Raw genomic sequence first — 14,120 nt, 5'->3', positions numbered from 1 at the left:
TCCAGTTGCTGTTTGGGGTAATTTGTTACACAGCCACAGTAACTAGAACAGTGTGTTGCATTTCAACAAAAAGCTTACTGAAAAAGATATGTTTTATTCTACTTGTACATGTTGCCTCAGCAAAACTATTCATTATTACAACTCCAGAGGTACGACGCCACAGATACAGTGTTCTTTGCTTTTGTTTTTGTTTTTTTTCTTCTTTCCTCTCCGGGCATCTGCGTGAGATGGCTTCTGGTGCTGCTGGCGTGAGCAGCCTCCCCGGCAATGCCAGCTCCTGCCGTCCTCACCTCCCGGCTCCAGTGGCCGGCATGGTGCTCTGTTCTACACAGCCCTCCTGCTCTTTAGTACCCTGGGAACGTCCTTACCCTTTGTCTTACCTGTCAAAAGGGCAGGAAGATCAACTCCACAGGTGCCTACCTGGTGCACCTGGCTGTGTCCGACCTGCTGTTCACCGTGGCCTTGCCGGGAAGGGTGGTGTGTTATGTGCTGGGCTTCAGCTGGCCTTTCGGCGAGGGGCTCTGCAGGCTGATGGCGTTTGTGCTCTACACCAACACCTATGGGGGGCTCAACCTCATGGCCTGAATGAGCGTGGACCATTACCTGGCTATAGTCTGCGCCCACTGGGGCCCGCGGCTCCACACGGCTGGCCTCGCCGGGCTGGTCTGCGTGGCCGTCTGGACCTTGGCGCTGCTGCAGATGGTGCCCTTGCTCTTGATGCCCATGACTGGTGGGGCTGCCCGGGAGGACCCAGTGACCAGCGGGAAAGGACATCACCTGTGGGACAGCAGGAGAATCACTTGAACCTGGAAGGCAGAGGTTGCAGTGAGCCGAGATCGCACCACTGCACTCCAGCCTAGGTGACAAGAGTGAGATTCCATCTCAAAAAAAAAAAAAAAAAAAAAAAAAAAAAAAAAAAAGGAAAAGAAAAGAAAAGAAATACAAAATCAGAGACAAGGTCTTTGAAGGGACAGTGTAAGGATGGAGTCCTGAGGTTTGGACTTCAGTTTCCTGACGAACACGGCTCTAATATCGCTTAGTAAATGGCAGTGGAGTTCCTCCGCCCGTAAAGCGGTGTGTGGTGTTTTTTTTTTTTTCCGGGAAAAGTCTATTTTCATGGTCAATGCAGAAGAGCCTGAAAGAAGTAGCTGAGCACTAGGTCAGCAATGGAGGCTGCTTCCAGTTTTTGGGGTGAAATGCTGTAAAGAGCAAGAACACTTCCCCTTCTCTTCCAAAAAAAAAAAAACTTCCCAATTCTTAGCATTAGCATTTACTAAAATGTCAAGGTTTTTCTGAAAAACTTGGAAAACACGGAGAAGATGCACAGCCAGGCGCTGAGCTGACCCTCTGCAGGGGGTCGGGAGGGGCTGTGCCAAGCGGGGAAGGGACTTCGTGTGCTTCTGTGTGGTGATTTGGATCTCGGACAATGTGAAAGCATTCACGGATGCACGTGCCATTGGGAAGAACATTGGGGAAAGGAAAAAGTCAGAAAAATAGGCACTTTTTTTTTCATTTGTTTAGTGTGTCCGAAAGGCTGTATCCATTTAAATGCTGCTTACATTAGATCGAAACAAACCTTTGCAAGAACGAACTTTGAAAGAAGTTTCATTGCAACCTCTTCAGACTAACTGAAGCAATTTTTTTTTTTTTTTTTTTTTTTTTTTGAGATGGAGTCTCGCCCTGTCACGCAGGCTGGAGTGCAGTGGCACGATCTCGCCTCACTGCAATCTCCACCTCCCGGGTTCAAGCGATTCTCCTGCCTCAGCCTCCGGAGTAGCTGGGATTACAGGTGTGCGTCACCACACCCAGCTAATTTTTTGTATCTTTAGTAGAGACGGGGTTTCACCTTGTTGGCCAGACTGGTCTCGAACTCCTGACCTCGTGATACACCCGCCTTGGCCTCCCAAAGTGTGGGGATCACAGGCGTAAGCCACCATGCCTGGCCAAGTCGGATGCCATTTATGGAGCATTTTGACGTGGGTAATTTTGTGTTTTGTAAAGTATTAGGTTGGTGCAAAACTGCGGTTCTGCTGTGACTTTTGCACCAACCTAATAGAATGTGTGCTTTCCTGCCAAGCGCATGTTCCTGACAGTCTCTGGCCCTCCCTGACAGTCCCTGGCCTTTCCCTGACAGTCCCTGGCCTTTCCCTCTGTCCCCACCATCCCCACCACTCTGGTAGTTCAGACAGGAATAAACATGGAGTCCTGCCTCAAGCCCTCCCCAGTCACCGTCCCCCAGAGACCCACTTCTCTCCTGATGCTTCTTGCATCTTCCAATTTCCGGCTACGTTTTGGACATTTGACTCTCTTCAAGGCAGAACTTCACATGCACTTTCTTGAGTAGGGAATATCTCATCCTGTGATGTTGTGATCAAATAAGGAACATGTATTTGGTCTTTCCCCTAGTTCCTGGCACAGAGCTCCTAAAACCCTTGGAATTTTCTAAGAGGTAGGGGTGAGAGGCCATCTTTCGTTCTTCATCATGAGCCCTTTCCGATCACACTTGAGTTTATGCCAATGAGGCAACTCTTGCCTGGACCCAGAAGATAAGGTTGGTCGCTGGAGGAACCACCATGTGGTTGGAGGGTTGGAACTTTCAGCCCCATCCCTTAGCTCCTGGAGAGAGGAGAGGGGCCGAAGATTGAGTCCAATCACCAATGATTTAATCAATCACGTGTCTGTAGTGGACCCTCCATAAAACCCCGAAGTGATGGAGTTCTAGAAGCTTCTGGTGGTGAACTCCACATGCCTGGAGGATGGTGCACGTCAAACTCCATGGGGATAGAAGCCCCTGAAATCAAGCCCCTTCCCACCCTAGGCACCTCTTCATCGGGATGTTTGTCTGCGTCCTTTATGTATTACATCCTTTCGAATAAGCTGGTAATTAATAGTAAGTAAAGTACCCCTTGAGTGCTGTGAGCTGTCATAGCAAATTCTCAAACCTGAGGAGGGGACTCTCAATTTGTAGCCAAGTTGGACAGAAGCGTGGTAACCTGAGGACCCACTACTTGAGACTGGCATCTGAAGTGGGGGGCAGTCTTGTGGGATGGGGCCCTAACCGGGGGGCCGGGAGGCTGCACTAACTCTGGGTAGCTAGTGTCAGGATTGAATTAAACTGTGGGACACCTAGTTGGTGTCCTCAGAGAATTAATTGTTGGTGTGTAAAGAAGCACGTTTTGTTCCACTTACATCCTGGCAACTGGATTGCAAGGTCCTGAAGGAAATGTCTGCTGTGGCACCCTTGCTTGATGCCCCGGACAGCTGGCACTACCCCACGCAGGGAGTTAGCACTCCGGATGCCCCACTGGTTTGAATGGATGAGGATCGTTTCTCTTATGAAGTCTGATTTGTCAAATCCTATGAAAAACCCTCAGGAGCTCATGTTGAGGTCCTGGGCACACTTCTCCTCCATGTCTGCTTCCAGCTTGGAGGCAGAGAGGCTCAAAGGCTCAATGAATTTGGAACCCTGCTCTTGGAGCCCTGTGACTTCAAGAGTGAAGAAACTCAACTGAACGGCCTCCTCTGCATCTGCTGGTGGCCGCGCCGAGCAAGTCCTGTAGGTGCCCAGTAGTTCGCTTCCACACCTGGCCGGTGTAAATGCAAAGCGCACACCCCTGATGCGTTTGCACTAACCGATCTCTTCTCAAAGGGCATGAAGGTACGAGAGGGGCTGGCCAGCCACTGGTGAGATGAGGAGGAGGGACCAGGGGCAGCAGAGGGGCCTCCAGCAGGGACACCGAGGTCTGGCTGCCTCTGGACATTACAGATCCTCCTGGGCCACCTCTCAAGCGTTTCTCACACTGACCCGGCCTGCACGCTGGGTTGCTCAGCTCCAAAGCTGCGTGGAGCTCGCCTGTTACAAGCATGAGGAAGCTGGAAGGAGATAGTCATACCAGAGGGCATTTGGGAATGAAACAGGAGCAGGAAAGAGGCCCGAGATCGCGAGGTCTGGCAAGAAGAGGAAGAACCGGGTGGGAAGAGAGAGCACAGCCGAGATGCCCGTCTGCTTGTGGTGCTGGCCGTGGATGGCAGTGGGTGTTCTTTTTAGCAATGGCCATGGTGGGTTGGATTTACAGAGAGAGAGGTCTCAGTTCTGAAGGCAGAGTTCTGAATATGGATTGGATATTTGCACTGAAATGTGATCCCCAAGGTTGGGTTATGGCGGTGGATCTCTCATGAACCGTTTGGTGCCCTGACCGTGGTGATGACTGACTTCTTACTCAGACAGGCGAGATCTGGTTGTTTGAAAAGCCTGGCACCTCCTTCTCTCTCTTGTCCCAGTCTCGCCGTGTGACCCCCTGCTCCTGCTTCACCTTCCACCAGGAGTCAAAGCTCCCTGAGGCCTTCCCAGACGCCGAGCAGATGCAGATGCCGCGCTTGCACAGCCTGCAGAACCCGAGCCAGTTAAACTCTTTTCCTGATAAATTACCCGGCCTCAGACATTTCTTCATAGCAAGGAAAACAGAGGAACCCAGGGCGATGGGAGGAGGCACCTTGCGAAGGATCCGCACCCACACACACCCACACCTCACTTTCCTCATCTGTAAAAGGAAACTATCATATCTGCACAAGGGACTATCATATTTGCCACGTGGAATATTTGTGGGGATTCCATGGAGCACCATGTGTGTCAATTATTTAAAACTAAAGAACTCATTTAAAATGGAAACAGATTGTGGCCACTGATATTTGTAAGGGGTGCTAGACCAACTCACATCAGTGGGGATATCAGTGCATCTTTTCTTGTTACTGGGGTTAGAAAGTGTGAACGCCCAGGCCACCCCCTCAACCCAGGAGCCGCGGTTCTCAGACTGTGGTCCGGGGACCAGCAGCAGCAGCGACTCCAGACCCTGCCCAGACCTGCCGAGTCAGCCCTGCTAGGGTGGGGCCTTCACTGCTTTACCTGCCCTCCAAGGGACCTTTGGAAAATCCTAGTGCCCAAGTCTGAGGACCACTGGCCAAGATGAGTTCAGTCAGCATCTCTAGGAGAGGGACTCAGGCACAGGTTATTTATTTATTTTTATTTTCATTTAATTCAATTTTTTATTATACTTTAAGTTCTAGGGTACACGTGCACAATGTGCAGGTTTGTTACATATGTATACATGTGCCATGTTGGTGTGCTGCACCCATTAACTCATAATTTGCATTAGGTATTTCTTCTAATGCTATCCCACCCACAGCCTCCCACCCCACTACAGGCCCCAGTTTGTGATGTTCCCCATTCTGTGTCCTTGTGTTCTCATTGTTCAATTTCCACCTATCAGTGAGAACATGCAGTGTTTGGCTTTCTGTCCTTGCGATAGTTTGCTCAGAATGATGGTTTCCAGCTTCATCCATGTCCCTACAAAGGACATGAACTCATCCTTTTTTATGGCTGCATAGTATTCCATGGTGTATATGTGCCACATTTTCTTAATCCAGTCTATCATTGATGGACATTTGGGTTGGTTCCAAGTCTTTGTTATCGTGAATAGTGCCGCAATAGACATACATATGCATGTGTCTTTATAGCAGCATGATTTATAATCCTTTGGGTATACACCCAGTAATGGGATGGCTGGGTCAAATGGTATTTCTAGTTCTAGATCCTTGAGGAATCACCACACTGTCTTCCACAATGGTTGAACTAGTTTACAGTCCCACCAACAGTGTAAAAGTGTTCCCATTTCTCCACATCCTCTCCAGCACCTGTTGTTTCCTGAGTTTTTAATGATCACCATTGTAACTGGTGTGAAGTGGTATCTCATTGTGGTTTGGATTTGCATTTCTCTGATGGCCAGTGATCCCAGCCACTTTGGGTGGATTTCAAGGATTATCTGAAGAGATGGGGAAGGAAGGAAGAGCGGGGCCCTAGTGACGGATTTGTGTTTTCTGGACTTTGGACAGAACAGAGGGTGGGGTCAGTCTGCTTCAACTGTGGGAGGGAGTGGGTTTGAGACAGGAGAGAAGGTGAATGCAGGTGGGAGGAGCAAGAAGTTGCAGAGAGGAGGAGGTCATGGGCTGAGACGCAGACTCACCCCCACATCTCACCAGGGCTCTGCTAGGCCAGCTGACAGTGGCTGGGAACGCTTAGCACCCCAGCCCTAACCGTCTGGCTGGTAAGGCAGGTACAGACCCTCCCACCTGAGTTCCCATCAGTTCTTCCAGCACAGACGTGGCTTCTGATCTTGATATCCTGCTGAGATTAGGAGATGAGATCAACTGTCCCTGTTCTAATAACCATCTTCTGCAGCTGCAGAAGATCTGAGTAGATCTGAGGCTGGAACTCGCCAAAGTAAAGCTGCAGCAGACAGTATTAAACAGGCAGGGAAGACTTCACTCAAGGCTACTGCAAGAGCGAAGAGGCCAAAGCTCAATCGGAACGTAATTCTGTGGAAATAAAGGGTGGAGGGTTTTTAAACACCACAGTGAGCCAGAAAAGTCCTGGGTGATGTTAGGGGAGGTCCAAGGTCATCTGCGTTTGCTAAGTGGTTTTCTACTAAGGTGAAATAAACTTCTCATAGCTTTTGATGGGGGATAGTTGTGCAGGGAGCAAGGGGCCCGCCCTGCCAAAGGGACCAGGAGGCAGAGGCACTGTCTCATAGAGGCAGAGAAAGAATTGACAATTGCAAGTTTTCTAAAGTAAATGCATCAGGGGCCTGTAAAGGGAAGGTCAAAGGCCTAGAATGAGGAAAGAGCCTGCTGACAGCTGAGTCAAGGCAAGGAGAACCGTAGGGCTGTCTTGGTCACACCAAGCCCATCAGGCCCTTCCGGTGCAGCCAGTGTCTGCTGAGAGCCTGCAGTGGGCGGGGGGCTCGCAGTGGCTCTAACTGTGCTGCCGGGCCCGCTGTCGACAGCAGCTCTCCCATTTACTGAGGCTTTGATTTGTCCAGGCCCTGTGCTAAGCCATTCACAGAGACAGTCTTTTTTTGCATTTCTCGTGATTATTTCATTTAGGCATCATTATTATTGGCACACAACAGATGAGGAAACTGGGCCATCAAAGTCACACGGGGGTGGACAGCAGAGCTGAGATTCAAAGCCACTCCTGATGGCAAAGCCCATGTACAAATTCACGCTGGTCACAAAAAGGCTGTGAGCGCAGGCCCCGAGCTCATGACAAGGTCAGCGTGGCCCACGGTCAGCCCCCCGCACCCCGGGTTTCCACAGAACTCATCTATGGCAGCCTGCCCCGGCACACTGACTGCTTTCAGTTCGTCCTGGACAAAGCTCCTCAAGCTTCAATGCTTTAATGTGGACACAGGCATCGCCTGGGGTCTTAAGATGCAGCTTCTTCCCCAGTCAGTCTGGGCTGCGGCCTGAGAGTCTGCTGACAGCTGAGTCAAGGCAAGGAGAACCTTGTCTAAGCTCTCAGGGGACGCTGATGCTGCTGATCCAGGGCTTGTGCTTTGAGCAGGGAGCTCAGCGGTGGCGGGGCCCGTGGCCTCCTGGCTTGCTTTCCTCATCAAACCATTGGTCCTCAACTTTGGGTGCACATGAGAATCATCGGGGGACTTTGAAAAACTCCTGATGCGCACCTGGGTCCCCCCGCAGAGATCTGATGTAATTGTTGTGGGTGTGGCTGGTGTTAGGATTTTCCAAAGGCCTCCAGTGATTCTGATGTGTGGCCTCTTCTGAGAACCGGAGCACTAAAGACGGGAAGAGATTTAAGAGACATTTCAAAGATGAAATCAAGAGAGGAGGCCCGCCGGGGTTTTTTTTTTTTTTTGAAAAATAAAGTGAGGGATTATATATTAGGGGTCTCCAGAGAAACAGAAGCAATGTGACACACACACAACACACACACACACGGACACACACACGTGTGTTTGCACGTAGTGGGACCTCGCAAATCTGAAATCCACAAAGGAGGCCAGGCAGGCCGGAGACTCGAGCAGGACTTCTGTGTTGTGGGATCGAGGTAGAATTGCTTCTTCTCCGGAAAACTCAGTCTTTGCTCTTAATGCCTTCAGCAGATGCGGTGAGGCTCACCTTCCCCCTGTTATGGAGGGCAATCAGCTCGCCCCAAAGTCTACTGATGCAAATGTTAACCTCATCTAAAGAATACCTTCCCCGTGACATCTACAGCAGTGTTTGACCAAAGAGCTGAGCACCATAGCCTAGCCAAGCTGCCACAGAAAATGAACCATCACAGGCGACTGCAAGGTCAAATGTCTATGGGAATGTGAATAAAACCAGGAATGATTGGCGGGGAAGTGGGTTTGGGGAGAATGTGAGTGAGTTTGATAGGCCAGGTCCAGGGCCCCTTTTTGGAGACCTTTGCCAACACCCGACTCTGGCCCACCGTGGTAGTTGGTTCGGGCTGCTGTAACAAAGTGCTGTGAACGGTGAGGCTGAAACACAATGGAAACTTCTTGTCCCACAGTTCTGGAGATGGAAGTCTGAGATCAAGGCACTGGTGGGGCTGCTTCCTTCTGGGGGCTGTTAGGGAGAACCTGCCCTTCCTCCCCAGACTGCTGGTTCTTGCCGGCGCTCTTCGACATTTCCAGCCTGGCAGATCCATTGGTCCAGCCTCTGCCGCCATCTTTGTGCGGCCTTCTCCCCCCGTGTCTCTCCTTTACCTGGTGTTTCTCTCCTCCAATAAGGACACCAGTCGTGCTGGGTTAGACCCACGCTAATGACCTCATCTTGGCTTGATTACATCTACAAAGACCCTATTTCCATTTAAGAACAACAGATGCCAGGGGTTAGGACTTCATTATATCTTCTGGGGGGACTCAATTCAGCCCACAACACCCACCCATTTCTGAACACCCCTCTTTCCAGACACTCCCCCTTTCTCTGATTCTCATCTAATCCCCGACGCCTCTCCCACTTCAAGTCCCTACACACTGCCTCAGAGCCCGACTGCAAAGGTGAGGCTTGGAGAAGGAATGGGAGGGGTCTCTTTTAAACACTAGTTGCTTTTTAAAAAAAGTTTAACTTGTATGGTTTGTTTTTCAGACCGTATCAAAATAATCTTGTGTCAAAATGGAAACATGAGAGGGACCACTTCTAAGGGTGTCCTCATCCCACAGGATCAGGACAGAGGCAGGGCACAGGCCAGGAGAAGCCCTGTGAGCCAGGGCTCTACATTACTCTACAGTAATGAGGCCTCGAACCCTGTTCCCTGTGGGCGGACAGCGACCACTCTACCAGAATGTCCAAGGACTTTACCACTGACTGGAGGATGGTATAATGACACCTAAGAATTGTAATCACTTGACATTTTAAGGAGGAAGAACAGAAAGTTTCATGAATCATGTTTGTAGATTCTCACATGTTCCGATGGGCTCTTGACTTTCTCCAGAAAGCACATTTCCACCGAGAATCCCACTTCCTGGGTACTGCTACACACCGCAGGTACCCACTATCCAGCTTTCACTACGGTTCTCTCACTTCACCAAGTCACAGCACACCGGATGGACACAGAGACTAATAAGTTCCCCTGGCCTGTGGCGGTTGTGGGCAGCCAGGCTCGGGGCAGGCCGTGCCACCTGAGGGCACAGCAACCCTGCGGCACACAGGTCAGACCACACCTCAGGCAACGCGAGTGCCTCTTGGTGTGGGCGCCCTGTTCCGCTGTAACTGCAGAAATCTGGAAAGTCACATTTTCTTTTTTTTTTTTTTGAGATGGAGTCTCGCTCTGTGGCCCAGGCTGGAGTGCAGTGGCCGGATCTCAGCTCACTGCAAGCTCCGCCTCCCGGGTTTACGCCATTCTCCTGCCTCAGCCTCCCGAGTAGCTGGGACTACAGGCGCCCGCCACCTCGCCCGGCTAGTTTTTTGTATTTTTTTTTAGTAGAGACGGGGTTTCACCGTGTTAGCCAGGATGGTCTCGATCTTCTGACCTCGTGATCCACCCGTATCGGCCTCCCAAAGTGCTGGGATTACAGGCTTGAGCCACCGCGGGAGGGTCACATTTTCTAATGCCAAAGGCCAATTTCGCCTTCTGAGGCTCGGATCTGTGGATCCTAAGGAATCTTGACACATGGTCTGCTGAGCTCTGTGATTAGCAGGACAGGCAGCAGGGGAGCTGGTCTCAGGGGGTGAGGAGCCCGTGTGTGTGTGTGTGTGTGTGTGTGTGTGTGTGTGTGTGTGTACAGTAATACCTGATATAAGCCTCTTGGGTAGGTTGCACATAAGGTGTAAAATGCTAGAAATTGACCAAGGTAGAACATTGCCAGAACTTCAGTCCCAGGCTGACTCAGCTCAATCCCCGTGTGTAAAGGACTGCCCTCTGAGACATGGGAGAGGACGCATGGACGAAGGGCAGGGCGGGGACCTTCTTCAGCTCTAGTAATTTACGATTTTGTCTCTAGGCCAATACTCATCTTCCACATTCATCACGTGTGGTCCTGGGTGTTGGAGACATAGTGGGCAGACGTGGTCTCCAGTCTCTCATGGCCCAGGTAGGCCAGCAGGGGCCACACAGAATTGTAATCAGACAATTACAATGTAACATGCAAAGTGTGTTAGGCACTGGGTGGAGACTGACATCGGAGTTAGGGAAACTCTGGGAGAGTTCCTGGGTTTGGGGTTAGGGGACTGGATTGAAGGTGCTGTCACTTCCTGAGACATGGAACGTGGAGTCAGATGAAGTTTGAGGGTAGAAGAAGTGGGCTTAGGGGTCCTGGGACAGGCACATGGCGGTGTCCAGTATAAAGTGGGACATACGAGGCGTGCAGTCTGGAAGAGCGATTTAGGGCGAGGGTACAGGAGGGGTGAGGCGGAGGACAGTCCCAGGGAGAGTTGAGGGAGGCGTCTCTAAACTGTAGGCTTTATTGTTACTCACGTATGATGAGGCCAACAGATGAGCCTCTGAGCACCATTAAAAAGACAATTCGTTACTCACAGCTCCCAAGAAGAGGGACACACCCTGCCGCCCGGGGCCAGCGAGGGGAGCACCAGGGCTGGTCAGCAGGCAGAGGGAGGGTCAGGAGAGCATGGGCAAGGCCTTGAATGTGGTTTTCTGGGGAAGCATCAATGGCGGCGGCGGGCATGCAGGCTCTGGGGCAGAGGGGCTGTCCTCAGGGGCCTGGTACCTGGTACTGCTTGACAAAGGCAGGGGCATAATGGCCTGGAGTGTGAGCGCCTCAGACGGTTGGTGGAGGTGGGGTGCAGGCATTGGGTTGGCTGCCTTGTCTCTGAACAGTGTGCTCCCTTCAGGCCTTTTCCTGTCTCTAGGGATTGGCTGGCCCCAGGGCACAGGATTTGTCCCTCCAGGGTCAGTAAGGCCCCAAGATGTGAAAGCTTTGGAATGCAGAGAGTCAAAAGCCCTGGCTAACACGGAGGCCTAGAAAGGACCCAGGAGCACCAACATTCATGGGGAGGGAAGGGGCTGAGGAAGCTGCAGGAGAGACAGAGAGGCAGTGGTGGGGGAACCAGGACAGGAGGCCGCGGCTTCAGCCATGGAGTTGAGGGGGTTACCAGCAGCCCGAGAGCGGGCCATGGCATCAGGCCAGGTGTTAGGGAGCTGACAGAATCGGGATAGCACACGTCACAACTTGTTTCAAGGAATTTGTCGTTAAAGAAATACCTGAAGGCCGGGCGCGGTGGCTCAAGCCTGTAATCCCAGCACTTTGGGAAGCCGAGACAGGCGGATCACGAGGTCAGGAGATCAAGACCATCCTGGCTAACATGGTGAAACCCCGTCTCTACTAAAAAATACAAAAAAAACTAGCCGGGCGAGGTGGCGGGCACTGTAGTCCCAGCAACTCGGGAGGCTGAGGCAGGAGAATGGCGTAAACCCGGGAGGTGGAGCTTGCAGTGAGCTGAGAACTGGCCACTGCACTCCAGCCTGGGCGACAGAGTGAGACTCTGTCTCAAAGAAAAAAAAAAAATATGTGAGACTGGGTAATTTATAAAGGAATGAGGTGTAATTGACTCACAGTTCTGCATGGCTGGGAGGCCTCAGGAAACTTATGACAAAAGGGTGAAGAGGAAGCAGCCACCTTCTTCACAAGGTGGCAGGAGAGAGGAGTGAGGAGCGAAGGGGGAAGAGCCCCTTATAAAACCATTAGCTCTTGTGAGAACTCACGGTTGTGAGAACAGCTTGGGGGAACCGCCCACCAGGTCTCTCCCTAGGCACGTGGGGATTATGGGGATTAGGATTTTCCTTCCTTCCTTCCTTCCTTCCTTCCTTCCTTCCTTCCTTCCTTCCTTCCTTCCTTCCTTCCTTCCTTCCTTCCTTCCTTCCTTCCTTCCTTCCTTCCTTCCTTCCTTCCTTCCTTCCTTCCTTCCTTCCTTCCTTCCTTCCTTCCTTCCTTCCTTCCTTCCTTCCTTCCTTCCTTCCTTCCTTCTTTTCTTTCTTTCTTTCTTTCTTTCTTTTTTTTCTTGAGGCAGAGTTTCACTTTTGTTGCCCAGGCTGGAGTGCAATGGCATGATCTCGGCTCACCACAATCTCCGCCTCCCGGGTTCAAGCGATTCTCCTGCCTCAGCCTCCCAAGTAGCTGGGATTATAGGCATGTGCCACCACGCCTGGCTAATTTTGTATTTTTAGTAGAGACGGGGTTTCTCTACGTTGGTCAGGCTGGTCTCGAACTCCCGACCTCAGCTGATCCACCCGCCTTGGCCTCCGAAAGTTCTGGGATTACAGGTGTGAGCCACCATACCCGGCCTGGGGATTACAATTTTCAAGATGAGATTTAGGTGGGGACAAAGCCAAACCATATCCTGGTCCTTTTTCTTTTTTTTTTTTAATCAGATAAATTGTTAGGGAAGGGTCAGTAACAAGGGCAAAGGGAGAGATTCAGAGGAGGAAGGAGGAGATGATGGACAGAGGGCTTCTGAAGCACCCCTTTTAAACACAAACCTTTTTTCAGGGGAGAGGAGGTGGTGGGCACAGAGACAATGGCACTGCTGGCAAGTGCCTGGGGAGGGCGCCTCTGTCCTCCTGAATCTTTTCCCGCTTGGTGGGAACATTTTCCAAGGCCAGCCGGTTAAAGACATTTCAAAATCTTTATTATTCACTTTCAAAATCAGACGCTAACTTATTATTCGTTGGTATTTCCAGTGGTACTAAGAATATGCCACAAACTCAGCATTTGACATTTTAGGAAACAGAGCCACACTCCCCATCTCCCTCGCCCTCCACGGGAGCACTCCAGGCAGGTGGAGCTGAGCAGGGCGTCTTCCCATCTTACAGAAAGGCCCTGACATCCAAGCCATGCAGCCTCAGGGCACAGGGGCGCTCTGCCTGGAGTCCCAGTGTGTTTGATGGCTGCGTTATAAGAGGTCTGCAAAGTGAAGGCCACCCCTTTCTCTTCATTCATCTCTGTGGCCTGTTGGGTGACAGCCGCAATGTCCTTACTTCTCCCCTTGAGGTAAAAGCCTTGAACAGGAGGGATAAGGTTTGGGAGCAAACAAGAATCATCTGGAAAGTGAGAATCCGTGGGTAAACACCGAGGAAAAGCTTTGCCCTCTCCCAGCCGCAGCAGGGGCTGGAAACAGAGCTTTCACATGGAAGGAGGGGAGCGGTGTCAGAGGCTGTCCTAGACGGGAGTCTCCCCAACTCTCGGTGCTCAGGCTCCAGGCTGGAATCCCTTGCACCATGCTGCCTGGTCTACACGCCCGTCCACCCAGCTCCAGAGTTCTGGAGCTCTCCCAGGGAAAAGGGGTCCAAGAGTGTATAGGAATCTCTGGACGAAGTTGGCAAATGATCAAAGAGGGGAGAGAATTTATCTTTGGAGAATTTCAACTTTTGATTGAATACATCATAATACAGAAGAGTACATACAGGATATATATATGTAGGACATTTAAAAACCAGTAAAACAGATACCCTGTACCTCCACCCAGCTTCAGAAATTCAAACTCCTGGAGCTTCTGAAGCCCTGGGGTGCCCTGCCCCAGCCCTACCCGCTGTCTTCCCCCAAGGCAACTGTATCCTGATTTGCTTTTATCATTTTTTTTTTTTTTTGAGACGGGAGTCTCGCTGTGTTGCCCAGGCTGGAGTGCAGTGGCCAGATCTCGGCCCACTGCAAGCTCCGCCTCCCGGGTTTACGCCATTCTCCTGCCTCAGCCTCCCGAGTAGCTGGGACTACAGGCACCCGCCACCTCGCCTGGCTAGTTTTTTGTATTTTTTTTTAGTAGAGACGGGGTTTCACCATGTTAGCCAGGATGGTCTCGATCTCCTGATC

Source organism: Macaca thibetana, chromosome 17 (assembly GCF_024542745.1).
Source record: "Macaca thibetana thibetana isolate TM-01 chromosome 17, ASM2454274v1, whole genome shotgun sequence".
NCBI lineage: Eukaryota > Metazoa > Chordata > Mammalia > Primates > Cercopithecidae > Macaca > Macaca thibetana.
Note: the sequence above shows the minus strand (reverse complement) of the source record.